A 12,409-nucleotide genomic window follows, 5' to 3' on the forward strand; every position below is an offset into this window, starting at 1 on the left:
TGCTACCAGGCGTGGTTGTCTCATTTCAGCCTCAGCCTGCGGACCAGAAACTCTGCTCCCCATTCAGCCTTTCTTGGTATGGATAAAGCTGGAGCCACAGTTCTCTCTGTGTTGTTGGCTGGTGTGGAGTAATTATTGTCTAAACGTTTTCTGTCTTGTGAGGCTGCCTCTTTTCTGGTCCTTTGGCTGGAGAGAGCAGGCTTTTGTTGAGGCTGGTTTTGTTCATGCCTGTTGGTGTTTGAGTAGCTGGCTCCCTCAGTTCCAAGTCCAGGATGTGTGAGGCAAAAAGAAAACCCAAGGACTTCACCACCATGTCGTCCCTAGAGTCCATCCTGAGGTTCCCTAGTCAGTCTGTCTTTTTCTCCCTACCTTTCCGAATCTTCTCATGTTTGTTTTATGTACAATGTCCAGGGTTTTTAGTTGTACTTCACGGGGGGAATAGGGAAGACTACTCCAGACCTGCCTGGAATTATTTTTTTTGAGCACCTATGTATGCCAGCCCTTAAAGAGACTAATGACATTTATTTACTTATTTTTAAAGATTTTATCCATTTATTAGAGAGAGTGAGTGAGAGAGTACAAGCAGGGGGAGGGGCAGAGAGAGAAGCAGACTCCCCGCTGAGCAGGGAGCCCAATGCAAGGTTCAATCCCAGGACAGTGGGATCACAACCTGAGCCAAAGGCAGACACCCAACCAACTGAGCCACCCAGGTGCCCTGAAATTTATTTTTTGCTTTCAAAGAGCTCAAAGCCTAGCAGAAGAGAGAGACATGCAAACAAATAGATCAAATCCTGTATTCTAGTATTTCAGTAGGAAACTATATATGGTATGTTGGAGGCTTGAAGGAGATGGGGGTCATCACCCTACTTGGGATGGGGTGGGGACAAGAATGGCTCCTTAGAAGAAGCCAGTATACTCAAGCTCAACTTTGACAGAGAAGCAGATTTCTGGATGGACATGGTGGGAGGGGCATTCCAGCAGGGAAAACCGCGGGTACAAAGGCTTAGAGGTATCACACAGCATGAGGCCTCAGGCAACTCACTGCAGGCTGTTTGCTGGGGCTAGGGCTTGGCATGGGAAGGGAGTGGCATGATGAAACTAGAGAAGTTAGCAGAGGGAGGGGAGAGAGTGGGGACCAGATCGCAAAGGGCATTGTGTGCTGTGCTAAGCTGTGGAAAGGTTTGAAGCATGAAATTATATGGTTGGATTTGCATCATCCTGGGAGGGACAACACATAAGTACAGAGATCAGCAAGCAGTTTTTTGTCATGGTTCAAGTGAGGTGGAACATAGACTGTGGTGGAGATGGGCTGAAGGGTTCCACTCATGAGATATTTAGGAGACCAGATTCACAGGATGGAATGAATGAGGGAGAAGGTAGTAGCGTGGCTCTTTGGCTCAGTGGACCGAACTGAGGAAGAGGAGTATCAGGTTGTGAGAGGGCAAGAAAGAAAACAAGTTCAGCCTTGGATGTGTTGAGTCTGGAGTGTCTGAACAGCCCAGTGAGGATGTCAGAGGATGGACAAATGTCTCGTCAGAGAAGTTCAAGCCCGAGAGAGGTGGGGTTGGAAGCCATGGTGTAGAATTTTTCATAAAAACCATGGATCTCACCGAGAGGGCTTTAAGAATTAAAAAAGAAGACCAAGAACACTGCTGCCATGTGGAAGGGGTGGGCCGTGGAGAGGGCCCTGGGAGGACCCCGGGAGGGGGGTACCAGAAGGGAGGGGCAGAGCCCGTCATGAGCCTGTGTCCGTCGGTCTTACCAGAGAGGACGTTTCATGCAGGGCATTGGCCACATGAGTGATGGAAGAACTGAGGGGCCCCACAGAGAAGGAAGCCACTACCACTCCTAGGCAGAAAGACCCCAGAAGCCCATGGAAGCTGGAACACAAAGGGCCAGTCTGGCCAGGGCTGGGGCCGCCGAGGAGGCTCAGATGCTGCCAGAGATACCTCCTGAGGTACAGAGGGAAGGACAGAAGTCCCCTGGCTGCTCCCTTCTCCTCGCTGTCCACATCGTGCTACTGCTCCCTGCTGGCAGAACCCAGCCAGAAGGTGTAGCTCGGGCTCCGGGCCAGGCAGCCTGCAGGAACCAGCCAGCCTCCCCCACACTGGGAAGAGCAAGAGGATGATGAGGAATGATGTGAGGGACTGGCACGGAGCCCAAGGAGCAGGGAAGTTCAAGAAGGGGGTATTCATGGCGTCCGCTGCCACAGGGAGGTTAGCTGGCCTAAGGAGAAGTGTCCCGGGACTGGGAGATGAGGAGAGTGTTGGTGACGTAAAGGGAAGGTGCTGAGGTCCAGCCTTAGTCTGGTCAATAGCCGTTGCAGAGCTGCTGACCCAAGGCCAGGTGCACGTTCGTTCCCCCCTCAATAAGCGAGACCTGGTCCCAGACACAGCCGTTCCCCTTCCGAAATCTAAATTAACACTCCACTCTTGACCTTCAGCTCGCGTCCTTGCTGCTCCCTCTCTCCCCAGCCTTTGGAGACAACGTGTACAACATCCCTCAGTGTCCCCTGCCACACCTCTGAGACCTGGGCCCCTGGCTTGGCTCTGTGGGGCTCAGCCTGAGCCCTGGTGTCCGGGTATCTGACAAGGCTGAGCACGGGGGCTCTGCACCCTCTGAGGCTCAGCCCACTTGGTGATTTCTCAGCCTCCTCCCTGCCCAGCTGATTTCTTTGTGCGCCTCTGCCTGGCTCATGCTGCGCCAGGCTCGCCTGCATTGGTGTAATAACCCTGAACCCGTGCTTGGCGGAGAGGAGACAGCAGGGGCAAGCCCCATCCAGGGCTCATCAGCCCCTGTGCCCCAGCTGCGTTAATGGTCCAAGCCCTCCAACAAGCCGACCCTGTTTCCTCGTCTGCAATTAAGACAGAAGGCTCGTTATCTCTTCTGCTCCCATTATCTGCAGACTCTGCTAAGGGGCTTTTTCTCTAGAGCAGCACCTGCAGAGGCCAACAGAGGTTGACATTAACTCCTTCCCTGCTGTTGTCAGGAGCCTCTGAGCCAAAGAAAGCAGGCTAAGGAGGCAGCTGGGGCTGGCTGGAAAGGCTCCGGGAGAGAGGGAGGCACAGGGTCCTGGCCATGGCTCTGTTACAGACTCACTGGGTGACCTTGGGCAAACAGTTGACCTTTTCTGAGCGTGGGAAACCCTTTCCTCCCCTCCCTTCTGCCCAAGGAAGCTATGGAAATGAATAAGAAGCTGTTTGAGTTATCAGCTCCCTTGAGTAACTGTACAAATCCCCAGTCTTGTATTATCATGGCACCAATACTGCCAATAATCAAAATACTGGACCTCAAGATAAAGCATGGAAATAGCCTAACAACCAATGGTCATGCCTGAGAGATTTGCTTGTTGGGACCTGGAACTGCCCAAAGGGACTTGGATTTGGTGGGATTTACCGCCCCACTTTGCAGTGTGTCCTTCAGCAAGTTACTTAATCTCTCTGTGCTCTAGTTTCCTCCTCTGAAAAATTAGGGAATTCAACTGGATAATCTCCAAGATCCTTTCCAACTAAGAAATCCCATTACCCTCGATGATTCTTCTATACGACGCAATCTAAGGAGGAAGGAAACCAGCATTTACTGAACCCCTAATGTGTGCCAAATCTCTCACATCTATCATTATTTCCATTTTAAGTGTGAGAAAAATAAGGTTCAGCGAGATTAAATAAATTGTCCAAGGCCAAACATCCAATACACAGAGGACTCTGGATTCAAATCCACATTTATGAGGCTGTAAAACCATTGCTCTTTTCATGCCCCCCTGTTTTAGGAGGAGTGCCCATTTATTTATTTATTTATTTGAAAGATTTTATTTATTTGACAGAGAGAGACATGGCGAGAGAGGGAACACAAGCAGGGGGAGTGGGAGAGGGAGAAGCAGGCTTCCCGCTGAGCAGGGAGCCCGATGCGGGGCTCGATCCCAGGACCCTGGGATCATGACCTGAGCCGAAGGCAGAGGCTTAACGACTGAGCCACCCAGGTGCCCCGAGGGGTGCCCATTTAAATGGTTTCTTACAAGGTAGAGCTGAGTATAGAGGGGAAAAAGTAATCTAACTAAAGACAAAGAGTCTGAATTCTGACCCCTTAAGTTCTCTGGAATCATAGTGTCCTTTGGGAAGAATGAACAAAAAAGAGCCTTATTTCCTCTGGTCTCCCCGTGTGTCTGAGAGATTACCTAAGATGTGTGTGCAGGTTCTGAAAGTAAAAAAAAAAAAAAAAGTTTGTATAATCTTTTGACATTGAATTCTTGTTGCCGTCTGGGTAAACTGAGACCCAGAGATGGAACACAGCTGCTAATTCAGCAGCCTTCCTGGGCGGGGATCTGTTTGTGGGTAGCAGAGCCCACTGCAGCCTGGTGAGAGCCCTGGAGAGGAGCCCATTTGTAGAATCTCCTCCGAGTCCACAAGGAAGTGTCAGGGCTTGCCTATCACTCTAGCTGATGGTCTGGGACAGCTCCGATGCTCCACCAACATCTGGATTTTGGACCTTTGGCTCAGGTCTCTAATCTCTTCCGGAGTCATCCAGAAAGGGGGGTCTGAGGAGAGTCTGGAGCAGATAGGGATGGAGGGGATCCAGGAATCTCTTGGCTGGCTGGCAGGGAGCCCAGATCCTGGCGCCCCATGAGGGGGGGTGGGGGAAGAAGAGCCCCTACATTTTCAAACTGAGGAACTCAAAAGAGTGAGAGACAGGCCAAAAATCCCTACTCTGGAAGCAACTGACTGAGTCCTCCTGCCCAGTCCTGCCCAGCCCTAGCCCCATGCACAGGTGATGAGACCAATCTTCCTGATCTTGGGTTCCCCATTTGGACATTTGTCCCAGCAGCCTGTTTTTCTCCCTAGTCCCTCAGGCTCTGAGCAGATACCTGATCCCTTGTCCTTGGAGTCAGGCCCTAGGCTGGATCTCCCCTGTTTCCTGGTTTTGGGATTCGAATTTGTGATGCCTCATCTCTTGCCAAGGCTTTTTTATGGAGTACTAAAGACCCAGGGTGCCTGGCTGGCTCAGTCGGTGGAGCATGCAACTCTTGATCTTGGAGTCGTGAGTTTGGACCCCACATTGTAGAGATTACTTAAATAAATAAACTTTAAAAAAGAAAAGAACCTTAGAGCAACAAATCTCAGAGCATGTTCTGTGGCAAGATATTCTGTGACAGCATGTAAGATGGTGGGGGGAGGCACATAAATAGGTTCTTGCAGAAAAATCCATCTGCCTCTTGGAATCTTGATCTGCCCTATGATCCCATTTATGGATCTGTGATCCCATTTTTATGAAATTTTCCAAACTGGCAATTCCATACAGACAGAAAATAAATACGTGGTTGCCAGGGGCTGGGGCTAGGGGGATATAGGGCTTGACCACTAGTGGGGATGGGTTTCTGTTTGGGATGGTAAAAACATTCTGGAATTAGATAAGTGGTGAGCGTTGTACAACTTTGTGAGTATACTAACAACCAATGAATTGTGTGCTTTAGGTTGAATATTATTATATGTGAATTATATCTCAATAAAAAAAAAGCCCAGAATTTCTCAAACTTATTTGAATATGGACCCATTTTACCTCAGAGCATTGATTAATACCCAGTGGAAACGGTTAAAAATGGGGAAGGTTGAAAATTGCCATTTTACAGATGGGGAAAGGAGAGAGAATTAGACACCTTTGCCTCAGTTTTGTCATCTGTATAATGAGGATAATAATATTTAGCACCTTGTAGGTTTGCCATGATGTTAAGTGAGTTAATACATGTAAAGCCCTTAAAACAATGCCTGCCCGGTAAGTGCCAAATAAAATGTCTGTTGTCATTATTATCTGTGTGAGCACCATGGGATGGTCACCACATGTGAGCTGTGAAGCTTGAGCCCCAAAACCGCCCTGTAAGGAAGCCATTATTATCTCCAGTTCACAGATCTAGAAAGTGCGACTCCAGAAGGGATGCCTGGTAGCCCTTGTGCCGCTAGTGATGGATGGGGGGCGGGGGGGGGGCGCGGGGAATGTCATCGGTTCCTCTGATTCTGAGGCCTCACCCTGCCTCTGAGTTCCAGTCTAAAATCCCCCCAGCAGTGAGTCCCTGCCTGCCGTTCTGCGTGTGCAGGTTTATTGAGGTATAATTTACATGAAATGAAATTCAATGAATGTTTACAAATGAGTACAGTCATTTCACTACCAACACAATCATGATTTTCTTTTTTTAAAGATTTTATTTGGCAGAGCGAGAGAGCACAAGCAGGGGGAGCAGCAGAGGGAGAGAGAGGAGCAGGGAGCCCTATGTGGGGCTCGATCCCAGGACCCTGGGATCATGACCTGAGCCGCAGGCAGACGCTTAACCGACTGAGCCCCCCCAGGCGCCCCAACAACATGATCATGATTTAGAACATTTCCCCCTCTTCAAAAAGCCTGCTCACTTGCTGTGCCTGTTTTGGCCCCGTTGTTAATGGCCACACGAGAGGCGCCCAGCTGAAGAGGGCTGCCAGGGGAGCTGTTTGGTTGGGTGGGGCATGCGGGGTCAGAGACAGAGTGACAGGGTCACAAGCCAGTGGGCTGGGCTGGGCCTCACGCTTATCAGCTGAGTCAGCCAGGCCTCTTGCCCTTCTGAGAACTGCCTACTTGGCCCCTTTTCCAGCACAGCAGAGGCAGAGCGGGAGGCAAGGCGTGGCGGGGTGGGATGGGGTAGCGCAGGACTGGGTGGAGCTAGGAGGCCCGACTGACTGCATGGCTGGTTCTGTAACACTCACCAAAGACCCCGGACAGCGACTTGTTTTCCCAATAGCCACTTCCTCCCCACCTGCTCCCCACCCCCCCATGCCTTTCCTTTGCTTTCTTTGTCTGCTTACTTAGCTTCTCCCTGGCTTTTCTTCATCACCCCTCTTCTCATGGAGTAAGCACTAACTACATCACTGGGATGTAGTTAGCTCTCTGAGGATGATGAGCACTTGGGGCTGGATTCCCAGCCCTTATAATGAGGGCCTCACCCCTTCCTTCCCATCTTCTGTAAGACAAGGGTGTCACCCTGATTTTCTTCTCACTCTGAAAGTACCGTGGGATCACCTGGGAGAGAAGAGGCAGAGGGGGGAGGCTGCGGTAGTTGTCACCCCTTAGCTGCAGTGATGGTGGTCAGACAAGGAGATAGGTTCCCAGAGAGCCTCTTTTTCAAGAGGGGGAAGGAAAGGGCAGTTTGTACAAGCTCTCTGAGTCAGGGCCCAGCCTAGGGCTCAACTGCAGTGGGGTGGCCCCCATGCTCCCAGCCAGGGGTTCAGCCTGCCTGGGCAGGGGCTGAGTAGGCCTGGCATAGAGAAGGGTATGAGAGCTAGGTTGGCACCAGGGAAAATAAGCATGTGCAAATGTATGCAGATGTATGCAAATCTCTGCAGACTGCAGTGCTGGCTCAGGGTAGGACATCCACAGCCCCACCCTGGGCCCCACCCCAGGTGTGACATGTCCTGGCCTAGGAATCCCTTCTTCCTGCTTCTCCCTTCCAAGGGCCTCTCTTCTCTTTCAGTGCCCCCACCCCACAGGAGGTCTGGGAAAGTGAGGAAGCGGTGTCCTGAGGGGGGAGGGGGAGGGAAGGGACATGACCCCATACTGAGAATGACAGCACCTGAATGGGACCAGACAAGCCAAGCTCTTGGTTGCAGTTCCTTCCTGCTCAACCCCAGACATAAAAAATTCCACCTTCCAGGTGGGACAACACTGCTCAGGGTCAGGGCCATCATAGGTAGGGCTTGGCAATGTCTCAGGGTCAGGCTAAGCAAAGAGAACAGTCTGTGACCCAGCCTCTCTGTCTCCCCTCTCAATCTCCCACCCTCCTCTGTCCCTGCAGCAGAACCGCTCCTCCCTGGGGGGTGGGAGAAGGGCCCTGGGGTGTGGGGAGCGTCCCCTCCTGGGTGGGAGGCAGACTCTCTTGGTTTGGGCTTTCAGGTTCTAAACCCCTGCCTGTCCTCCTAGCTTCTCTGCTCACGTTCACTTCCCCCCATCTGCCATAGGCAAATCCATGTGGAATGAGCAACAACAACACAGTCCTGGTCCAGAGTTGGAGGGAAAGACATATAGGCCTTGCTCTGAGAAAGCCTACAGTCTCCTGTAAATGGTGCCATTGGGGATGAAGGCTTAAGAACCAGCAGAATTGTATCACTGCAGGCCTGGAGTGGAGTCTGGGGAGCTTCTAGCTCTACCCCTCATGTGCTCGTTCATGAAACTGCCAGAGTGTGGAAGGGACTTTGAGAGAGCCACACAGCTGGGCTCTAGGGCTGGGCTCAGACAGGGCTGGAACTGGACCCGGGGTCTCCCTATTTCCACGCTGGTCCTGTAGGCCACACCTGGCTCACTTATTCAGTTCAGTGGCAGTGAGGGGGGTAGTCAGTGAGTCGGACTCATGACTTGAAGAATGGGTGGCCTGAACCAAAAGGCTTCCTGGAGGAGGTGGTGTCAAGATAGCTCTAGAGGCTAAGATGCACAAAGTGTGGCAGAAGGTAACTGGTTGTACCCACTAGGAATGTGAAGGAAAGCTTCATCTTGTGCCCCAGATGGCAAAGTGAGGTTCATTGCGGGAAGGGGCAGAAGGCCCCACAGCCAAGTGGGATAAGGAGCCAGCCCTTATCTCCCAGCTCTGAGCTCTACCTGTCGGACCAGGAGCAAGTCCAGTGGTTCCTGGGGATTCCCTTGGGGGACCCTTTCCTGTCACTCTCCAGTGCTGCCATTCCCATATTGGGGCCGTAGCCCCTCCAAGTCACATCTTCCCACTCTTCCTGATTACTGGGGGCCTCTGTAGATACTGGTTAGCCCGCACAGGGCCCCCATCGTCAGACATTGCCAAGTGCTGCCTGCCATGGCCCCGGACCCTGAGCAGCGTTGTCCTATCTAGAAGGTGGACATTTACGTATCTGGGGCTGAGTAGGGACTGCAACCCAGAGCTTCGGGCGGGGCTGGGGAAAGAGGTGCTCGATCACAGCCCTGGCTCTGGCTTTCTGAGGCCTTAAGTGACTGATGCTTTTCCCAGCCCCAGCCCAGCTCCAGCTGCAGTCCCTGTTCATCCATCAGCCTCACGAAACCTGTCAGCAGGTTGAGGCTACTTTGGTTCTCAGGCCTCGGTGCACTCTTGGTCAGAGACAACTTCCCCTCCCCTGGGGGGTACTAATACAGGCCCGTAAATGAAGACATCTGCTCTCCCTCCAAGCCCCGGGAACCTGGGCCCTACAAAATGTACCCCTGTTTTCTTTGGCCCTTTTGAGCTTTCCTCCAGTTAGTCAGGCCCTGCGGCAGTGGCTAGACACAGATGAGTCAGAAGACTGCAGAACCAAATCCAGAACCAGGAGTTTATCCAAACGTCAGTGACCTTTCCCTGCTGATTCCTCATTTTCTCAAAGCTGTTCTTTAAGCTCTTTTGTCCTGGGCCTGCACCACTGTGTTTGCAATTGTTTTTAAGTTTCTTGGACAGTATCTCTGCTGGTACTATCACGGGATGGGGGAGCAGCTTACCACTGATCCCGGATTCTGTCTCCTCTCCCACTATCAGACTGGGGCTCCCAGTGGCCTCGGTGCAGGCTCCCAATCCTGAGTCCACCATCTTCCAGGTTATCCCTCCTCCTTCTGCTCCAGCTGCAGGTGCAGGGAGAATCAATGAGCCTGGGGCCATCAGAGGCTCACTGGGATGGTGATGAATTAGGAGCATGTGTTAAGACTTTGACTTTAGGCCCTGGGGGTCAGTGTAGTAGGACCACCCTCAGAGCAGGTAGGAAGAGGCCAAGTGCACCCAGCTGCTCTGAGAACACCGCCAGCGAAGAGCTAAGGGCTGAGGAATCTAGCCTGTTTACTGGTAAGTGAGTAGCACTTCCCAGCCCTATTGATAACTCAAAAGGCCATCCGGAGCCCTGACTATTCTTAGCCCCATGCTGTGGAGTGCATCATGAGGGTAAGGACTCATTTCCGTCTTGTGCACTTCAGAGCCTCCCAGATTGGAAGGTTGGGGCTCTCAGAGTGACCCAGGAGAAAGGGAGGGGGGAGGAGGCTGCTGGAATGAGATGCGGAATGCTCCCAAGCTGATAGGGTCTGGCAAGGCTGCAGGAGAAAGCATTAGGAGCTGGCTTGTGGGAGAAGTCAGACTAATTTTGAGGACATTTCAGGACCAGTAGCCACCAGCAGAGCTAGGTTAGTCCAGACTGCTAACAGAGCCCTTTGTGGAGCCCTCTTTCAGCAAGGAGAATTGCTGAGGCCTGGCCCTGCTAGACCTTGGGGGAGCTGAAGCTCTGGGTTAATACAAAAGGAGAGTGAAGGAAAGGCAGGTTGGGAGGTGGACAGTATCCCTTGAGGAAGGATCAGAATAGATTCTCTCTGTGACACATGGATAGTAAGTGAGGTGAGGTGAGTGAGGGGCCCTAGGGAGAGGAGCTGGCCCTTTCACCAGCCAGCCTTGGCAGAGAGCACTGGGGCTGAGCTGCTGGATGGGAAGGCAGCTCCGGCCTCCACCCGGGAGCAGGGGAACTGGGAGCTGTCCAGCACAGAAACCTGCTGAAACCAGCAGGGGCCTGGCCTGAAGGAGGCCTCAAGGGAAAAGTGTGGCTCCCTGCCCCCTCTCTGCTCCAAGGATTGAGAGGCCAGCTTAGAGGGCCAGCCCTAAGAAGGGGAACACTGAGCAGAGAATCTTTGCATCTTCTCTATGGGGAGGGCATCAGTGGAGAAAGAGAAACAACAGGATGTTCAAGAAATGCACCAGTGAGGGCGCCTGGGTGGCTCAGTTGGTTAAGCGACTGCTTTCGGCTCAGGTCATGATCCTGGAGTCCCTGGATCGAGTCCCGCATCGGGCTCCCTGCTCGGCGAGGAGCCTGCTTCTCCCTCTGACCCTCCCCCCTCTCATGTGCTCTCTCTCTCTCATTCTCTCTGTCTCAAATAAATAAATAAAATCTTTAAAAAAAAAAAAAAAAAAGAAATGCACCAGTGAGGGGCACCTGGGTGGCTCAGTTGGTTAAGCATCTGCCTTCAGCTCAGGTCATGATCCCAGGGTCCTGCTTTTCCTCTTCCTCTGCCCCTCCCCCTGCTTGCGTATCTCTCTCTTTCTCTGTCAAATAAATAAATAAAATCTTAAAAAAAAAATGCACCAGTGTTCAGTTCTAAGCATTAGTCAAGTACGAGGTGCTTTGCACTATTCTTACACGTCCTGTACCAAGCACAGCTAGGAAGCCCCCAAAGGGAGCAACGTGAAAGCGTTTGAAGATTGCTTCATGCCTCTTGTGTTAACTGTGTCACCAGTGGTTTAATGGCTCACTAGGGTGGCCGCTGGGCCTGCCACATAGCTGAGGACTGATGTGTCCAAGCACGCCACCACGTCTCCAGGAGTCTGGGCAGCTCCTGAGACATTCATTAGTGGGACCTCTAGTCCTGTGTGCTGGTAACCTAGGCCATCTCTGGTGTCTGTCTCTGCTGCGAAGCTCACTTGCATAAGCTCGATGTTGTCAGGCTCTCCTGTGGGGCTCGGTGCTCTGCTAGGCACAGGACGTGCAGGAGCAGCGTCAGGCATTTCACCCGGACTGATGCTTAGAACGGATCACTGGGTGCTTCTGCCCCCCACCGGCCCTCTCTATTAAAGTTGTCTCAATAACCCAAATCTTCAGAAGCCCCACCTAGCTCTCTCCTTCCCTCTCCTCTGGTCCTGTAAACCACCCTTTCTTCAAGTGCTTCCTTGAAGCTCCCTCCTTCCCCCGAGAGCCAGGGGATGCTGACTCTGCTTCTCACCTCCATTCACCAGGTGCCTTCTCTCTGGACAGTGACGAGGGGCACAGTTGGGGGGAGGCTGGAGCCGCTGTGCACACTGTCAGTGCAAGTGGGGATTCAGGATTTGAGGTGGGCCCTCCATCGTGGCCACCGTCTTCCAGCCAAGGGAAGGGGGAAGAAATTCCATCCTAGTGCTTTTTGGCGGACTTGAGAGCAGCATTCCCTCTGCCCCCCTCAGTCATGGCGTGTATGTCCCCTGCCCCCTGGATGTCTTTCCCCACTTGGTGCAGTACCTCCCAGGCCAAGCCCTGTCCTTCCTGACCCAGCACTGTCCTCCTCTGTGAAGTTAGGAGCAAGCTATGGTTAAGTCCCCTTCATGCTTGTCTCCTCAGCTGTTCTGCACAGCACTTGTAGCAGACATGCTGTGGGCTAGCGGTTGAGAACGTCGGCTCAGGACCAGCAGCCTGGCTTAAGAATTACCCACTCCACTCCCTAGCTGTGTGATTTATAAGCCTTTTTTTTTTTTTTTTAAGATTTTTTTTTTATTTATTTATTTGAGACAGAGAGAATGAGAGAGAGAGAGCACATGAGAGGGGGGAGGGTCAGAGGCAGAAGCAGGCTCCCTGCCGAGCAGGGAGCCCGATGCGGGACTCGATCCAGGGACTCCAGGATCATGACCTGAGCCGAAGGCAGTCGCTTAACCAACTGAGCCACC

The 12,409-nt window shown here is 52.3% G+C and overlaps 1 protein-coding gene and 1 long non-coding RNA gene across 6 annotated transcripts in view; both read left to right on the plus strand.

Moving 5' to 3' along the window:
* LOC145722339 (uncharacterized) overlaps positions 1-1,647 on the plus strand; it is a 28,983-nt gene extending 27,336 nt beyond the window's left edge. The window contains exon 2 of the long non-coding RNA XR_014146544.1: positions 200-1,647. This is a non-coding gene — a long non-coding RNA (uncharacterized LOC145722339). The remainder of the gene's footprint in view (positions 1-199) is intronic.
* NAV1 (neuron navigator 1) overlaps positions 1-12,409 on the plus strand; it is a 244,319-nt gene that overhangs the window by 38,526 nt on the left and 193,384 nt on the right. The gene's annotated exons all lie outside the window — the stretch shown is intronic.

Source organism: Leptonychotes weddellii, chromosome 6 (assembly GCF_054177405.1).
Source record: "Leptonychotes weddellii isolate Sample4059 chromosome 6, ASM5417740v2, whole genome shotgun sequence".
Taxonomy (NCBI): Eukaryota; Metazoa; Chordata; class Mammalia; order Carnivora; family Phocidae; genus Leptonychotes; species Leptonychotes weddellii.